This window comes from Microtus ochrogaster, chromosome 2, assembly GCF_000317375.1.
Source record: "Microtus ochrogaster isolate Prairie Vole_2 chromosome 2, MicOch1.0, whole genome shotgun sequence".
NCBI classification, from domain to species: Eukaryota; Metazoa; Chordata; class Mammalia; order Rodentia; family Cricetidae; genus Microtus; species Microtus ochrogaster.
In genome coordinates, this window is record NC_022010.1 from 27,671,027 (window position 1) to 27,683,815 (window position 12,789).

A 12,789-nucleotide genomic window follows, 5' to 3' on the forward strand; every position below is an offset into this window, starting at 1 on the left:
AGAGGGAGGGGGAGAGGAGTGGGGGGAGGGGGAGAAGGGTGGGAGGAGGGGGAGGGAAATGGGAGGCTGGGAGGAGGGGGAAACTTTTTTTTTCCTTTTCTCAATAAAAAAAAAACAAAAACAAAAACAAAAACCAGCTGCCCAGTGACTGGGGAATTGGGGGACTTCAGCAATTTCTAGTTCTATGTTAAAAATCAAAAAGCCAGGTTTGATCGTACTATTGAGGCTGGGGAGTAGATCCAAGAGTGAAGCCCAGGCCTCACACAAGGACTGCAAAATTAGCATCTAAGAAAAAAAAAACCCTGCTGGCAAAGAAAAAGAGGAACACTTGACCCAACAAGGCCAGTGAGTAACCGACTCCACACACATGACAAGGTGCAAACACAACCACCTGGACCTTTGGGGCACCTCTCCCAGGAGCCTCTCTCTGCTCAGATCTGCTTCCTACCGTATCCTTGCTTAATACATCCAGGCTTTATAAGTATCAGACACAGGCCTCTGTCCATTTCCCCTTTCTATTCAGAGACACAAAATCCTGAAAGTCCCAGCAGCCGCCTCCGGACTCCACACTGCTGATGTGGGAACGCAGGGTCCCTTCTTCAGGTTGGCAGTCTCAAGGACGGAAGAATTTTACAGCCGACACAGAAGGAAATTGGAGGACAGTTTTGTGAGAGCTTAAAGGAAGAGAGAAAGCCAGGATCCTGTTATCGTTCTTTGTTTTGTTTTTTAAGTGAAGGGGTCAGAAAAGTAGAAGAAAATGGTAGATAAAGAGGAAAAACAGAAGACACTGAGTTCCAACTCAGAAAAGCAGGAAGCTCAGCAGTGAGGAAAGGGCCTCTGGGTATAAAAGTTCATCTCTCATGGGCAGTAAGCTAGCTGGATGGGTAAAAGAACTTGCTACCAAGCCTGAGAAACTGCATTCAATTCCCAGGACCCATAAGGTAGAAAGAACTTCTCCAAGTTGTCCTCTGATCTAAATGGGAGGGAGGGGAGGGCAGGGCGGAGACAGAGACAGAGAGAGAGACAGAAACAGAGAGGGTGAATATAGTGAATATAATAATAAAAATATTTTAAGTACATCTCTTACTAAAGGAATAGTTATTATGAGATCTTTAAAGTAAAAATAGCTTAAAGTATAACTGAGGGCTGTTTCTGTCCATTTATATTAACATATTCTCTCTCTCTCTCTCTGTCTCTCTCTCTCTCTCTCTCTCTCTCTCTTTCTCTCTCTCTCTCTCTCTCGGAAACAGTGTTTCTCTGTGTAGCCCTGACTATTCTGGAACTCTCTCTGTAGACCAGGATGGCCTAGAACTCATAGAGACCCACCTGCCTCTGCCTCCTGAGTGCTGGGATTAAAGGTGCACACCATCGCGGACCAGCTCATGATATTAACTCTTAAAATAGGATTTTCCTTGTAGTCTTATATTCTTTTGGGCAATTTAAACTATCACATAGCTCCATCTAGCACAGGTCCAGGGCCAGAGGCACAACTTAGAACCTGTACTCTAAGAATCACATAGTGGTAGTTTAAAACAAATAAACGAGAAAGGCAATCTATAAAATAATCATGATTTACCAGGAGAAAACAATTTCTCTGAGTGGACTGAACACTGCTGTCCTGTTTGCTTCCTATAGCTGTGAGAAACACCATGGCCAAAAGCAGCTATGGGAGAAATTATGGGAGAATAAATAAATTTGACTTACCCATCCTGATCAAAGCCTATCATGGGGGGAAGTCACGGCAGGAACCTGAGGCAGGCGCATAGGCGGGGGCCACAGAGGAGCACTGCTCACTGGCTTGCTCTCCACAGCTTTCTCAGACTGCCTTCGTATAGGACCCCAGACCACCAGCCTAGTGGTGACACCACCCACAGGGGGCTGGGCTCTACCACATTAACCATTAGTCAGGAAAATGTCCCACAGACACTCCCATGGGCCAACCTGACAGAGACAATTCCTCAGTTAAGGTTCCCTTTTCTCAGGTGACTCGACCTGGGTCAAGATGACAAACACTAACCAGTGTAACTTCTAATCCAAAGACCAAAGCTAACAGGATGGCTCAGTGGGTAAAAGCTCTTGCTGTCTGACTCCATGTTCAAAGGAAAAGACAGACTCCTGAAATGTGACCTTTGACCACACACATGCCAAGGCACACACAGGCACACAGACACAAACATACGCACATAACAAAATAAAAATTTAAAAACCGAAACTTCATAAGCTCTGACATATGACACAAATAGAAAAATCCCCACCACAAAATATTTTATGCAAAAATATAAACGCTGTACAAGATTAACTTGAGGCCATATGTATGATATACACAAAACACTGGTGAATTCTGTGTTTGTACATGGATCCCATACCCATGATACTTCATTATGTTTATGTGGAAACTTCCAGCATTCAAAGCACTTCTGATCCTGGGCATTCCAGAAGAAGGCTACTTAAACAGGAGCTTGATCATGTCAAGCAACTGGTTCACTACAGTGGTACCTACGACACAGGCATCCAAACATGAGGATTGACTGCTAACGTTGAGATGTCAGCACTCCACGGTCTGGTTTAAAGTTCTGACTGCGAGGGAAATGTGATGGGAGATGGTAAGATGAGAGCGAGGCCTGGTGGGAAGTTTCAAGGCCCCGGGGCTGTGGTACTAAAGGACCTCGGTTTCCTCTTCCCACTCTTACTCTGGCCTTGAAGCACTGAGTCGCTTATATCATGATGTGACATCTTGTCATATGCCTAAAGGCAAAAGAGAGCCAATGGATCACAGCCTAAAACACTGAATCAAAACAAACCTTATTCACTTTGTTGTAAGTTTGCAGGCATTTGTTACCCAAACAGACTAAAATGACGAGCACACTGAAAAGAAAGGAAACTGTACAATTACATGGCAAAAGAGTCAATATATATGTATAAATATATATAATAAATAAATGTAAAATTACGTGGTAAAAGAGTCTACATATAATACATATTTACTCACAGTTATATTTATTTCTAAAATATGTAATACGACAGAAAACCACTTTCGACCAATTTCAGCATTTATTCAGGATTTATTTGGCTCCACTAATCTGATGGTAGAGAGGACCCTAAAAACATGTTCTAGGAAAAGTTTTAAAAAAAAATAGAAAGTGAGGTCTAGGCCTGGTGATATAGGCTAGTAATTGCAGCTATTTATCCCAGCTATCCAAGAGAGTGAGGCAAGAGAATCCTAGGATTCACTTGAGCAGCCTGAGTAGCTCAGTGAAACCTATCTCAAAATAAGAAACCTTTAAGAGGACTCGGTGGTGGATGGCATACCTAGCATGGCTAGGGCATAGGTTTAATTGTTTGTACTAATTGTTTATACCACCCAGGAAAGGTAAAACACAAAGCTGAAAATCATCCCAGATGCTAAGAGCAGAACCAAGGAGTAAAAGCTTGAGCTGGAAGATGAGAGTGTACCCTAGGATATTTGGAGCATCTAAAATTGAAATAAAAAGTTATTTAAAAGCATCCTCAGGATGAAAAAAAGACAAAAATAGAAGAAAAGAAAAAAACGAAACAAAGTGGTAACCTCCAAGAGCGGGCATGGGTCCAGGGAAAAGCGAAGGAAGGAGCAACTGAAATGTGAAGGTGGAGAAGTCTCTATCTAGGGCTGTCTGCCAGCCTAGGAGCACAGCCGGCCTTGAGGCAAGTGCAAAGACATAACTCAGAGAGAGTACTCATTCATCAAAGAAAAAGACCGAAGGAAAATAAGGGGGGGATACTCCCCCATTTGAGGACAACATGACCTCACAGGGAACCCAAAGACAGACTAGCCCAAGCTGGAATCCATTCGAATAAGAACTACCCTATTCTTAAAACTCCATGTCTTGAGAAAGAAGGAAAAAAAATATCCTGTACCAGATGCCCGTCTCTAGTGCCCATCTGGACGGAAGAATTTCTACTCTTCTCTCTTCCCGGAGTTTTAGGAGCCCAACTACACTGACTGCTCCTCTCTCTTCCTTTCATTTCTTAATCCAAACAAAAAGGTTTGGGAGACCACTAGAGAGACTACGGCACCCCTAGGCCAAAGCCAACAGTTACCTTGAAGTCTATGAAGAGAGACCTTTCTCCAATACCTCCCATCCAAGTTCTTTATACTAACTCAGAGCCTTCCAGGTAAAGCCAAAATCAACAAGGCCGCCCTTCACCCCCACTCCCTGCATCTACCCTGTACTGTTACCACCAAAGTCCTAGAACAAGGCAGTCTACACTCCAGATTTCCACCCACTGTGAACCCTGGTGCACACCGGCCTTAGGGCACTCACCACTAGGTGTCATTGCCGGCAGAGGCTCCCTTGGACACCACGACCCTTCTTGCTTCTCAAACACCTCATGCCTATCTTTCAAACGCAGAGTTCCTCAAATCTCATACCACCTACCACTGTTCTTACACTCCAGAATACTTGTCCCACAGCAGCTGAGACTTAGCCTGGACAAGCGTAACCCACCATCTCCCCATCACTAGCAGCAGACGCGGCTGCCCCGTCTAAGCCTAGATGTGACTGGGTTGCCAACCAAGTCACAAACCACCAAGGGCAACAGAGTACTGCCCTAAAAGCTATCATCCAGCTAGCCTGAATCACACACAGCCACCCAACCACTGATGAAGTTCTAGCAATTCTACCTCCTCAAATTTCCCTCCTCCCAGCCCTTCCTCTTCCAGTTCATTTCCATTTCCCACCAGGGTCTGGGCGGCCAGGAAACGAACAAGCAGCCAAGTGGCTCTCTCCTTCTACAGCCAACAGAGATATCTGCCCTGTTGATCGGTATATTCCTACCATGCATGACAAACCCTAAAGTATCCTGAAGGTTGAAAAGAAGTAAATGAATACATTAAGTCATTCATGAAGCTTGTCCATCATAATGCTGACCACACCCCACTGTCAGTCAGGATAGGGTATGGAGATCTGAAAATCTCGTTATCACTCACCTCTGCATTCCCAGTGGATAAGGTGGTTCTTGGTACTGTAGGCACTCAACTAGATAGAAAAGGCCACTTAAAAAAAAAAAACCCTCAAATCTGGGGGCTGGAGAGATGGTTCTGTGGATAGGAGCACTTGCTGCTCTTCCAGAAGACTCAGGTTCAGTTCACAGGGCCCACATGTGGGCTCAAAACCATCTATAACTCCAGTTCCAGAGAACCTTATGTTCTTTTCTGGCCTTCATGTGCACACTGCATAGACATCCATGCAGGCAAAACACCCATAAACAATTAATTAATTTCTAAAGAATCTGGAAAGACATACCCCATAGTATTAAGTTTAGCTAGCCCTGAAGAAACAGTATCAGTGCAAACATAAGGCGGGGAGGGTAGAAACTTTATTCCATACATCTCTATGTTGACATTAAATATTTTCCCCAGTGTACATGTGGTTCCAAATGCCCAAAAGTAAGTTAGAAACAATGCCTAAGTACAATCTCTGAGGACCGTGCTCATCCTGGGAAGCCAGGAGCTCAGTGGGTAAGTGTTTGTTGCACATATATGAGGACCCAGGTTTGAATCTTAAACACCCCTGTAAAAAGCCAGGTATAGTTGTGCACCTATAACCCCATCACTGGGGAGCAAGGGAAGGCAGGGACAAGGGGATTGCAGAAAAACTGAGAGCCTGAAGTTTAGTGAGACTGTGCCTCAAGAAAGTGAAAGATTGACAGAGGACCCACGTACACATATACACATACGAGCACACATACACACATGTGTACACTGACACACAAAAACTGAATTTAAACAAGCACTTAAAATCAGTTAATCGACTTTTAAAGAATTGAGAAGGTGAGAAATTTGAAGTCTGTACGGCAATTTAGAGACATGCTCCCAAGGGAAAAGCACAACCTACTTTCTTCAAAGGGTATTTCTGGAGTCAGAAATCCAGTGGAGCATAGTACAGACAAGTCCTTTCATATGTATCGAACGAAGATGTTTTCATCCAAGCATCCCAATAACCAATAAAAATTGCCTGTCAACATATAAGTATCTATGAAAAACTGTAAAGTATGTCTACACCTACTGATGATGGACCAAGTTGAAGCAGAGGCTACCCATGTTGACATAACCACCTAGTAAAATTCATTCTGGATTTATTTTCAGAATTTTTGAAATGACCAGCATCCAACAGTAAGAATGAGATTATAAATTTTAAGCAAACCAGTCAGGCAATGCTCTAAAGCAGCTTCCCTTGGAAAGCTGCACAAACGTGATGTTTGTGCATGGCTCTAGAACAAAATCCTTTCCCCTGTTGGAAGTGAAGCAACACAAATACCAGTCCAAGCCAAGTCTCCTTTACAATCCAGGGAGCTTTGAACATCTAAAACAACAGAACTTTCTTAAAAATCAACTCTAACGATCTTTTAGATTCAGAAAATTGAGCGCTACAAGGCAACTGTTAGAACCCTGGGAGAAGGAAGCTGAGAGGCTGCGATCTTTAACTGCCTTTGGGAAAGGTCAAACCTGCTCTCTCTGGTTTAGCCTCTCAAGGAGAAGAAAGAACTGGCTGAAAAGATTCACTGACTGCATTGTCTCGCTGCTTGAATAGGAAAGTTTGGTAAAGCATGCACAAAAACAGCCGGTGCTCAGGAGAATTTGCCCTGGGCGAGACAGAGAAACCAGCCAAGTATATAAAACTCGGTTTGCTGTAGAGTCGCAGGTATTTACACAGTTTTTGGACAAGCCAAACTTTCAAAATGTAGAACATTTCAAATGGTCAGTCCCTCCCCTTACAAAAACGTGGATTCGGAATATTAAAAGTCAAGATATCATGTCTCACTAGGCATTTGAATTTAAGAGCCTCGATGCCAGATAAAAAGGACCCTTTCTAACCTTCGGCTTTCTAAAACTCAAAAAAAAAAAAAAAATCCCTACTAGAAGGCAATCACCATATTAAAACCAAACCCTAAATGATAAAGAATTTTTTATTCCACTCAACAACAGCTAGGAAGGTGACAGGCTCCCTTTAATCCCAGGCCTATCGCATAGTTTCTCAATAATTAAGAACTCTGCTCTCCACTGCAGAGAGGCCAAACCAAGAGGGAAAACGGGCATTTCCTGGGAAGTACCAAACCCAGACGGTGGGAATGATGTTCAGTCCGGGAAGCTGCGCCGTGGACCAGGCCGGGAGCACCCGAAGCCACGGTGCACGAGGCCCGCAGGACTCCGGCGCAGGCCAGGCCGCACGCGGGACGGGAGCTATCGGGATGAAGGATGCGCAGGGAGGATGCGGCGCCACCTGCGGCCGGGAGGGACCAGGGCAGGTCCGCAGCCCGAGCGCGGCGCCCCCGGAATCCCGCCCCACGTCCCCCGGAGGTCGGCCAGGAGCCTGGGAAGGACGACAGCCGCACTCACCACGCCGCGATCCCGGATCCATCGTCCCGCCGCCCGCACCGCAGCCCACAGCGGCGACAGACGCCGCCCCCGGCCCGGCACCGCGCGGCCACGCCCCCTTCGCGGCCAGGGGGCTGGATTGGCGAGCGCTGCGGCCAATGGTGAGCGGTCAGGAGCTGGCCGCGTAGGCGTTGCGGGGGCGGGGCGCTGCGGAGGAGGCGGTGCCTCCTCAGGCCTCCTCCTCCAAGGTGGGGGAACCAGGAGACCCGGGTACCCCTCTGCTTGCAGACCCTTTGAGTCACCACCTGTAGCCTAACCTTCACCTGTGTCTTGAGTGCTTCGGACCCCGGTTGTGTTACCCACCTGTATGTCCTCAGACACCGTGCAGGGCTCAGCATTCACCCAAGCCTGAGAGGATTATAGCCCTGTCATCAGTTGGCGTTAAGCCCCGCTCAGTCAGATCTGTTCAGAACCCTCCCATCTTTTTCATCTACAGATTCCTCCTCCCTGTCTTCACCCATTCCCAAATCCTACTCCCCCCACCTATGAGGAAAGCCACACTGCCTATTAAATAGGATAGTCTTGAACTATCAACGTATCCTGGTCTCGGGTGATGTCAGATAACTGAAGCGAAAATAAACAAGACAGGGAAGAAAGGGAATAACGGAGAAGGCAGTATGCTTTCCGAGGTTCCAAAGGAAATGAGTTTTACAAAGAGAAATATCACACATGCCTTCTGTTTTTATTTACAATTCATATCACAAAATGGAAACAGTTTGAGAGAGAGAGAGAGAGAGAGAGAGAGAGAGAGAGAGAGAGAGAGAGAGGACCAATTGAATCCCAATAAAGAGCCCAAGAAAAACTGATTCAGGTTTAAGGCCTTTAAGGCATGTGACCAATTAGCTACTAGTAAATACCTGTTGATAGAGATTTCAGCAGAGTTCACGCCGTCACAAAGACAGCAGAAAAAAAACATGCACCATTCACAAAATCTACACTGCTTTCAAAGCATTTTAAAAACTCTATCCCCAGTTTCTATAACATAGCAATGTGGAATATGCAGGTAAACAAGATTTTAGTTCCTCTGTAGTCTAAACATTGGCACTGGGATGATAAATTTATGCCCAGTCTGTAATTGCCTCGACGGGTCACCAGTCTAGGGTTAGTGAACCCGTCTGGCAGGTCAGTTATTCCAGGGTCCCGGAGAGGCGCTATCTGGAAGATAAATGGGCTAGAAAAGAGGAATGAGGCCAAGCTGGGGTTCCTGTCAAAGCCTCCCTTTATTAGAGAAGGGGTACAACTTATATAGGGTATGGAGTTGGGGGGTGGGCACAGGGGTCTGAGCTCTTGCCACGTGGTTCATGTTGGTCACGTGGTCCGTGTTGGTCACATAGACAGGAGGTTATCTTCGGTCAGGTCACTGCAGGCCAAGAAGTCACGAGTTGCCACACCTAGTTCCCTAGGTAGTTTGGAGTGTGAAGTGGGTTCTGCTAACAGATAGCTCTCCATTAACAGCCAATTTGGGTGTGGGGTAGGCTGTCAATAGAACTATTCCTAACACAATTATTTTAGGAGGAAATTGGCTCCTAACACCAGTCCAAAGAAGAATTGACTTTCAGACTAAAATTGTCTTTTCTCCTTTTCATCTGCTCTTACCCGGGGGAATGGCCGCCGTGTGTATATTCGGGTCATTGATCAAGAACTCAAAACCCTGACGGTATATGATACCCAGAATGTCTTTCTTGTGGTTGCTAGTTACATTTCCCCCAGTTCTCCTTCTTCAGTAACCCTTGCTTTACCTAAGCTGCCTCTGGACTCACTGTGTGATTCCTAACTGCCCGGTTCTGAAGTGTTGGCATTTGCTGCATCCACATCACTAACCTTTCACTAGAGCTCAGCTACCTGGGGAAGACCTCACTTTATCCTCCACTTCCGTCCAGTGTGATACTTTATACTGTCGGCCTGAGCATGCAGTTAGCATTGTGTCCACAGCATACTGAAAGTGTTTCAGCTTCACTACAACTCTAAACAAGAAGCCTGGAGCAAGCACTAGGACTCCTGCAGCATCTCCAGGGGGTCACATGTCTTGGACTCTTTAGAGTTACTAGTATTATGTCCCTTGTCATGTGATGCTTGGCATCATCTTCACAAGATGGGTCCTCTAGACATTGCCTCACATTTAGGAAAATGATAGATGGACAGACAAAGGGCAAAAGATCAGTGATTCCCGTGCCAGCAGGGTTCTTTCTGCCCCTTTTAACAGTCTTTCCAGGAAGCCCCACCAGACCCATGTCAAATGGCTACAAAGGAGTCAAAAGTGTTACATATCTGGAGACAGAAAGACCTCCAGTTTCTGTTAGTAGAAGAGAAAACATATGCAGAGCCTATGTGCAGCCAGTATCTGCCGAAGTTGCTAAATAAGTAAATTCATGACTGAGTCTCCCATGGGGCTTCCTCATGAAAAGACCCATGTTATAAAAAAAAAAAAAAAAAAACTACTGCCGGGCGATGGTGGCGCACGCCTTTGATCCCAGCACTCGGGAGGCAGAGGCAGGCGGATCTCTGTGAGTTCGAGACCAGCCTGGTCCACAGAGCTAGTTCCAGGACAGGCTCCAAAGCCACAGAGAAACCCTGTCTCGAAAAAAAAAAAAAAAAAAAAAAAAAACTACTGAAATCTTAGTAAGAAAACAATGTACAGGGTTTTAAAATGAGCAATATGTCTGAACAAACCTTTTGTCAACGTGGGCATGGGAAAATACGGGGATCGAATAGGCATATGCTCCCCCCAAATATGCCATTAGGGAGTTATAAATTAAAACACAAATTAAATAGCACAGCATACATACTGGATTGACTGAAATCCAAGACTGCAGCAAGGCCAAATGTTGGCAAGGACACAGAGCCACAGGGCTGCTCATTCACTGCTCCTGGGAATGCAAAATGGAACTGCCACTTTGGAGGACAATTTGGCAGTTTCATACAAGGCAAAGGCTAATTTTTCCATAGGATCCAGCAAACATGTTTTTAGAAATTTATTCAATGGAATTAAAATTGATCCAAGTGCACATAAAAGTCACACCTTGGACTGGAGAGATGGCTTGATGGTTAAGAGCACTTGCTGCTCTTGCAGAAGACAGGGGTTTAGTTCCCAGCACCCATACAGCAGCTCACAAGCATCTGTAACTCCAACTCCAGGGGACCAGATACCCTCTCCTGGCTGCTATAGGAACTGCATGTACACGGTACATGTATATACGTCAGTCATACACACATACTCATAAAATAAAAACAAATCATTTTTAAAATCTTAAAACATATGCTTAAATATTTAACCATAATCACTAAATACTGAAAAAAAACAAAATATCCTTGTTTGAAAAGTAGCCAATGGTGTATCCATGTAATGGAATATTATTCCACAAGGAGAAAAAGTGACCAATGGTGCCACAAAAGAATGATGAAACCATTCACACTTAAATAAGAGAAGTCAGTTGGGGAAAATAACTATGTGTTACATGATTCTGAAAGTGTGACATCCTGTAAAAGTGAAAAATCGGGAGAGCATAAGCTCAGCGGTTGCCAGGGGTCAGGGAAAGTAGAAAGGCAAAGACTAAGTAGACCCAGCTCAGACCGTTAGAACAATGCAGTTACACTGGGGGTGACGCCACGGTGGTCATATGTACATCACACATTTGTCCAGACCCAGTTAAACTTTGGGCTCTCTTTAAACTGCCAATTGTAACAAGTGGGCCACACTAATGCATTCATAATCAAAACCTAGGAGGAGAGGGTGAGTGCCTGGAAATGGGTGCGCTTACCTGCCCAACTATTTCGTGAATCCAGATATCATTTTTTTAATCATTGACAATGGCAAACCCATAGAAACTGTAGTAAACACAATGAAGACAAACTTTCATCGTCTTAGAAGGTCATCTTTGCTTTATCAAAGCCACAAATGACGTTCAACTCCTTCCTCACATAGATAATAACTTCTTCAATGACTTTATACTGAAAATTTTCCAAATGCAAAAGAAAACATAAGGAATTGTAAAATAAACGCCCATTTTATTTTGTCATTGTCCACACACTGCCACGCTGGCGTTTCCTCCTGTCGGGGCCTCACTCCTCCTCCCTTTGGCCCTCACGTTTTTCTGTCTTCTTTTCTCTCTCTCCCTCCATTCTTCCATCTCCCTCCCCCTTTTTCTCTCTCCATCGCCCCCCTTCTCTCCTCTCTGCCTCCTCTCTTCCTCGTGCCACATCAGTTATTTAACTAAACCACTTAGAGGCAAATTCCAAACACTGAGACATTTGACCCCAAGGTGTCAGCTTTCTATCACAGTGAAAAGAAAATTACCTGAGAAAATTAACTATAAAGGTGGGAAGATATGTTTTGACCATGGTTTCAGAAGTGGAGGTCCTTGTTGACTTAGTTCTGTTGCTTTGGGCTCCTAGTGAGACAGGACATCATGATAGGAACCTCCTGGTGAATGCTTACTTCATAGTGAAAAAAAAAAAAAAAAACAGGAAGAGGTGGAGACCCCACTATCCCTTCCTTCTTTAAAGGTAATTCTGAAATGACCCACCTCCTCACACAAGGTCCCAACCCATACCAGGTCCACAGCCTCCCAACAGCACCTTCACACGCGGGCTTTTGAGAGACATTTAAAATTCAAACCATAGCACTAAATACTTCAACAAGTATCTCAAATGTAAAACTTCCTTCACTTCCTAGTGTATAAGAAAGGCATATAATGGCACCCTAGAGACCAGGCACTCCAGACTTCATTCTATTCCCTTTCTTACTTTTGCTATAAATATTCAGCCAGCTGATAGGAACTAGCATCACACTAAGGTGGCAAAATTAAATTTGAGACAAGGCGAGAGGGGATCAGTCATCATGGGGGTGAGAATTCTGGTGATGTGAGTGTTTTGTTAGCGTTCCGTGGAATCCTGTGTAAGCAACTCAAGGTGTAGCTAGGCTTGAGCCCGCCCCTCTCCATGTATAGTGTTATTAATTAACTGAACAGCTTTCAATCATAACCCTAGTAAGATCGTCTCGGTGACGTCTCTAAAACCTCTTGAAACACGCCATCTCTGTTCCTTAGTTAACCACACTCTTTGGGTTTCCAAAGATAAAAGAAGTAAATCTCTAGAGTTCCATCTTTGCTTAAAATTGATGGTGATGGCTCAGGACTTTTTTGAGACACTTTCTAGATTAGATATTTGCTCAGTAATTGGTTCAGGTTCCCTTTTGTCATTGCTAACTTGTTAGCAGAAAACCAATTGTCATTCTTCTGCACTTAATAGCATGTCATCTTACATAAAAATTACACACTATTTTGCATCAGGAGCTGAATTCAGTCTCACTCTGGGAAAAATGAAGAGCAAAGAGGCACCACTAATTAAGAGAATATAATTAAAATATGTAAGCTATC

At 44.6% G+C, this 12,789-nt stretch overlaps 1 protein-coding gene across 2 annotated transcripts in view; it reads right to left on the reverse strand.

The window, feature by feature from the left end:
• Wasf3 (WAS protein family member 3) overlaps positions 1–7,443 on the reverse strand; it is a 91,130-nt gene extending 83,687 nt beyond the window's left edge. For both annotated transcript variants that reach the window (XM_005344691.2, XM_005344690.2), the window contains exon 1: positions 7,376–7,443. The gene's annotated coding sequence lies outside the window, so the exon portion shown is untranslated. The remainder of the gene's footprint in view (positions 1–7,375) is intronic.
• Positions 7,444–12,789: the final 5,346 nt, after the last annotated feature.